General features: G+C 49.1%; 1 long non-coding RNA gene across 1 annotated transcript; it reads right to left on the bottom strand.

Moving 5' to 3' along the window:
• Positions 1-742: 742 nt before the first annotated feature.
• LOC117200403 (uncharacterized) lies at positions 743-4,914 on the bottom strand. The gene is made up of 3 exons (XR_004481946.2): positions 4,342-4,914; positions 3,694-3,849; positions 743-935 (listed from the first exon to the last, which is right to left on the bottom strand). It is a non-coding gene; the product is annotated as an uncharacterized LOC117200403 (long non-coding RNA).
• Between the last annotated feature and the right edge of the window lie 1,056 nt (positions 4,915-5,970).

The raw sequence follows: 5,970 nt of genomic DNA, 5'->3' as shown, positions 1-5,970 counted from the left end.
CTTTGGTTTCCTTGTGAATGTTAGAAAAGGGAAGACTTCCCTGGTGGCGCAGTGGTTAAGAATCCGCCTGCCAGTGCAGGGGACATGGGTTCGATCCCTGGTCTGGGAAGATACCACATGCCGCGGAGCAACTAAGCCCATGAGCCACAACTACTGAGCCCACGTGCCTAGAGCCCGTGCTCCGCAACAAGAGAAGCCACTGCAATGAGAAACCCGCGCACCGCAGCGAAGAGCAGCCCCCACTCGCCGCAACTAGAGAAAGCCCGCGTGCAGCAACAAAGACCCAACACGGCCAAAAACTAAAAAATTAATTAAGAAAAAAAAAAGCGAGAGGACCCCTAGAAGGCAGCCAGGGGTCTTGTATTATAATTTTTGCCTTATGCCCAGAAGGAAGGAGGCTGGGCTCCCTCCCTGGGGGAAAGAGTAGGAGTGACCAGTAGCTGCAACATGGCCTCCCTCTTTCATTGACTGTCCATGGAAAGGCCACTCAGCCTGGCCCAGTGCTGTGGCAGAGGGCGGGTCGTCACACAGTCCCTGCCGTGTGGTCCTCAGCCTGGCAGGCAGGCCTAGTGAATGGAAACAGCCCAGTGTGGGAAGTACAGGCATCAAGGGCACAGTGATGAGAGGTTGACTCAGGTGGGGATGAGGGTTGCTGACACTTCAGAGAAGAAAACATTTGAAGTGGGTCTCAAAGGGTAATCTCCAAACTCCACTGCAAGTGACAAACCCAATTCAAACTGGCTTAAACAGAAAAGGACATTTATTAGCATTAGCAGCTTAACAGTTGCAGGGTAGGGCTCCTTCCAGGCACTCACTATCAGGAATGTGTCTGGAACCATCTTGGCTCAGCCTTCCTGGGTGGTGGCTTCATTCTCAGGCAGGTTCTCCACTCATGTAGTGGCAGCAGCAGCTCCAGGCAGCTCCAGGCTTGCATTCTGTAATTCAGCATCGGAAGCAGAGAAAGAAAGTGCCTCTTTCCCAGTGATTCCAAAGTCTCAGCTGATTCTCAGTGGAGCAGCTTGAATGAGGTGCTCTTCCCTGACCCGGTCCGTGTAGTGAGGGAGAAGAGCTCATTCTGATATATGCCTGCCGGGCCTGGGTCATGTGCCTGCTCCCCCCCAGGCAGAAGCAGGAACCACACCTGATTGCAAGGACCAAGACTGCGAGCAGATAAATTTCCCCCCTAATCAGAGTGCTGCCTGCAGAAGAAAGGGAGTAAGTGTTGCAATCTGCAACCACAGAGCTCCTCGGCAGGCTAAGAGTTTTCCCAAAAGAGAAGGGCCTTGTAGGTAGAAGGAATGGCAGGTGCAAGGCTTAAAGGCAAGGAGAGGTTTAGTTTGGAGTCAGGCTACCTGCCAAGGGGTTTAGATTCATCACCTAGGACAGAAGTTCCCAAAGAACAGATACCACGTCATGTATGACTTATCTTGGGTTTGGCACAATCCTGTGAACACACCTAGATTTGGACACCTCCCTGCGAATTAAGTTAAAGAAAAATGAAAGCACCACAATAATTTGTTCACTCTGTCAGTAGTAACTGCGGTTCCAAGAAGCTGACACCAAGAAGCCGACAGATAAGATAAGCATTGTGATAGGTGCAATTACCAGCTTTACAACTGTAACAACACGCCTTCCTCTAGCAAGTTGGAGCACATGTGAGAGTGACGCCCCAGACATAGCCCAGATGCAGCCGAGGACACGTCCTTTTGAGAAGTAACCAAGAATGCTTTGCACCCCTTGCTCACCTCCTGTGGGAAGTGCAGTGCCCTCCAGGAGATACCTGACAATTACAGGAAGCTAACTTTGAACAAGTGCCTCCACTGGACTCTCCTTTCATTCATTTCATCATTCGACCAATATTCACTTAATGTCTATATGCCAGGCTCTCTGCCAGGCACTTGAGATATAGCAGGAGCAAAAAGACCAAAATCCTTGCTCTTACGGAGCTTGCATTCTAGAGGGGAAGAAAGGACAACGCATGAAACAGATCTGTAAAATTAGAAGGGGATAAGTGCAAGGAAAATCAAGCAGAGAAGGGGGAGTGGGAGAGTTGAGTATGCAGTTTGCAGTGTCAAATGGGCGGGTGAGGGAAGGTCTCCCTGAAGAGGCAACGTTGGAGCAGAGACCTGAAGGAGGTCTCTGAGGGAGTGACTGTGGAGATCCGGGCAGACGGAACAGCAAGTCAAAGCATGGAGGAAGAGGATGGTTAGTGGGACCAGAGAGGAGTGGGCAGGAGGAGAAGAGGAGAAGATAGGCATACTTGCATCTCACCGCCTTCAGATGTTCTCGATTTTTCTCAGCTCCACAAGGACAGAGACAAGGAAGTTGGCACCCTCTCCTTTCTTTTCTTTTCTTTTCTTTTTTTTTTTGGCTGCACCGTGTGGCATGCAAGATCTTAGTTCCCCTGCAGTGGAAGTACAGAGCTCTAACCGCTGGACCACCAGGGAATTCCCAGGCACCTTCTCCTTGTTTCCTCCCTGCAAAAGGCATCTGTGTGAGCAGCTCTCCTAAAGGATGGGGCAATCAGGGGGAATTACATCGTAGCAAAGCAGACAAATGATTCTCAAAAGCCCTGCAGCATGTCACCCCTGGGAACATCTCACTGACCTTTCTAGGAAGGTCCCATCTCCTGCCTTGGTTCCCAGCATGCTCTCCTCCCCTCCACCTGCCTTGCAATCCCCTCACTTTTCTCCCCAGAGCTTTCCCCTAGTGTCTGCCTCCAGACCCTACCTTTGTACATCTTTAGACAGGTCCTTGTCTCTGCAAAACTATGGGCTACCCACTGGGGGTGGGGCATCTCTCTTCTTCATTATCCAGAAACTCCAGCAGAGACTTGGAAATTTTTCTGTCTCCTTTCTCTCTCCTCGTCTCCATCCATGGATGAAAACTGGGCAGAAGTGTACTTTCCCACCAACACCAATGGTGCCTATACACCCACCAACTTTTGTCTCTCCCTTTCTCTCTCACATACACTTTGCAATATGTGTCAGTTTTCTCTCTAAATAGCAATTGTTGTCATCTTCATAAATAATCTTTTTTTTTTTAAAGGAAAAGCGAGTGTGAGTAGCCCAACTCCAGAGGGCTTCATTTACTTAGTACCCTGGAGTTGTGCAGCACATGACTTGCACAGATGTACGAGGCAGTTTTCATCATCTTAGGAGACATAGGCAGGAAAATAGGTCCTTGCACCTCTGCTCCTCGACCTTTGCTAAAATAAGAAATGTGGGACTTCCCTGGTGGCGCAGTGGTTAAGAATCCGCCTGCCAGTGCAGGGGACACGGGTTCGAGCCCTGGTCCGGGAAGATCCCACATGCCGCGGAGCAACTAAGCCCGTGAGCCACAACTACTGAGCCCGTGTGCCGCAACTAGTGAGGCTGCGCTCTAGAGCCCGTGTACCACAGCTACTGAAGCCCGCGCACCTAGAGCCCGTGCTCCACAAGAGAAGCCACCGCAATGAGAAGCCTGTGCACCGCAATGAAGAGTAGCCCCCACTCAACACAATTAGAGAAAGCCCGCCTGAGCGCAGCAGCAGACCCAACTCAGCCTAAATAAATAAATTTATTTTAAAAATAAATAAAATAAGGAATGCCTTTCTTCTCCTTTTTTTTTTTTTTTTTGCCACACGGCTTGTGGATCTTAGTTCCCCAACCAGGGATTGAACTGCCCTCGGTAGTGAAAGCACGGAGTCCTAACCTCTGGACCGACAGGGAATTCCCAGGAATGCCTTTCTTTGGTTAGATGGGAGGGAGTAGAGGACTTTGATGTGATTTTCTCTTGAACAGGGAAGCCTTCCCTTTCTTTTCTCCTTTCGTCTCTGCTTCTCCGTCAGGCAACTCCAGGAGCATCTTCCTAAACAAGAAGGTCACATTCTTTACATTCTTTGAAGGGCAGATCTCAGGCTTATCAGGGGCCAAAAGCCACCATTATTAGCTGTAAATCCTTATGTATGAAGGGGAGAGGAGGAGAAGAGAAAGGAGGAAGGGGCAGAGGGGCTTGCCTTCTTCTTGTCCCAAGGCCATTCCTGTTCCCACCTTGTTGGCCTCTGCATTTATAGGTTCTCTGTGCTCCAAGGAAGAACACACTTGAACAGCTGCTTGGTGCTGGGTATCCCCTCCTTACCAACCTCCTTGCTTACTTTCCAGCTTAGTTATGATTTGTTCTCTCCTCCCTCTCTCTGTCTTCTCTTTCTCTCTTTGTTTCTTTCCTTCCTTCCTTTCTTTCTTTCTCCCTCACCCCCTCTTTCTTTTCTTTTCTTTTAAGGTATTTTCTTCTGTCATGTCCATGTGCCCCAGAGAGGGGGCTTAGAGGCACGGCTTCAGATCCCCATAGGCAGGACCTTACCCAGTCATCCTGGGGAAATGAAGAGCAGGCATGTCTCTTTCCCAAAGGACCAGAATTCACCCTGGGCTGGCTTCTTCTGCTGGCTTGTGGTGACATGCTGTGACTAAGCCAGGGTCATGATGAATCACCCACAGCAGGGAAGTTATCCTTGCTCCCCAACCCTTTCCAGAGTAGGCCCAGGGGTGTGTGAAGTGGGTCTGGAATAGGTGTGTTATTCATATAAGACCATAAAACCCAGGGCTGACTGATTAAAAAAAAAAAATCTGTTTCTGCCATCCTTTCCCCACCCCCGTCTCTTGCCATTCCTATCCCAGAAGCCTGAGGATAGAGCAGAGTGCCCATAGTTCTCTTCTCCTCCCAGGATTTGAATCCCGGCTCCCAACTCAGTGGCTATGTGTATCTGGACAAGTCACCTAACTCTCTGGCTTCATCTGTAGAATGGGACCAACCCATAAGGTTGTTGAGAGGATTAAAAGAAATGATCTATCTAAGGGCAGTTAGCTCTATGTCTGGCAAGTAGTATTCCTGAATAAATGTTAGCTGTTTTTTTTTTTTAAATTTATTTATTTGCTTTTTTTTTTTTTTGGCTGCGTTGGGTCTTCGTTGCTCTGTGCCGACTTTCTCTAGTTGCGGCAAGCGGGGGCTACTCTTTGTTGCAGTGCGCAGGCTTCTCATTGTGGTGGCTTCTCTTGTTGCGGAGCACGGGCTCTAGGCGCACGGGCTTCAGTAGTTGTGGCACTCAGGCTCAGTAGTTCTGGCTCGCAGGCTCTAGAGCGCAGGTCAGTAGTTGTGGCGCATGGGCTTAGTTGCTCCACAGCATGTGGGATCTTCCTGTACCAGGGCTCGAACCCATGTCCCCTGCACTGGCAGGCGGACTCTTAACCACTGCGCCACCAGGGAAGCCCTGTTAGCTGTTATTATGAAATGATTATGGAGTGTGTCCTACACTAGATGCCTGGCCTTTGAGGAGATCTAGCATGGAATGCAGACGTGTAAATGAAAGATTACAGTATAAGAAGTAAGAACTCTAATAGAGATAATATGGACATTGTGTTGTAGATGCAGAGAGGGAGTGATGTGATGGTCAAGAAAGGGGAGGCATTTGAGTTTGAGATCCCAAAAGGAGTGAAGGGTATTCCAGAAAGAAGAAACACAAGATTCATGTAGGAGCGGTGAAGATGAGACTGTGGCCTGGTTTCATACTGTGAGATAAACTGTGAGTTCTAACACCTGGAGACTGTTAAAAGTTTTACACAGGGTAGCAGCAGACTCAGAGCTATAATTTAGAAAGTGCAAACTGGCAGATGTGTGTTATGCGATTAGGGGCAGCAAGAGTATAGAACACCAGTGAGCAGGCTGTCACAGGAATACAGATATAGATATGGGATGCAGAGATAGAAATGATCTTGATGGCAGGGAGAGCAGAGGATACCCATGACCACAATTAGAGTTTAGAGGATCCGGGCAGATGACTGCGAGCCTCAACGGAGAGGAGAACTCCATACTTCCACCTGGCTTGGCACACTCTGTTCCCTTTGTCTTGAATTCTCTTCCCCGATTGCCATTCAATATTCAGCTCAAGCCACCTCCTCTGGGAAGCCCTCTTGGATTCCTCTACAGAGTGGATTA

This window comes from Orcinus orca, chromosome 19 (assembly GCF_937001465.1).
Source record: "Orcinus orca chromosome 19, mOrcOrc1.1, whole genome shotgun sequence".
Taxonomy (NCBI): Eukaryota; Metazoa; Chordata; class Mammalia; order Artiodactyla; family Delphinidae; genus Orcinus; species Orcinus orca.
Note: the sequence above shows the minus strand (reverse complement) of the source record. Positions and strands in the feature narration are given on the sequence as shown.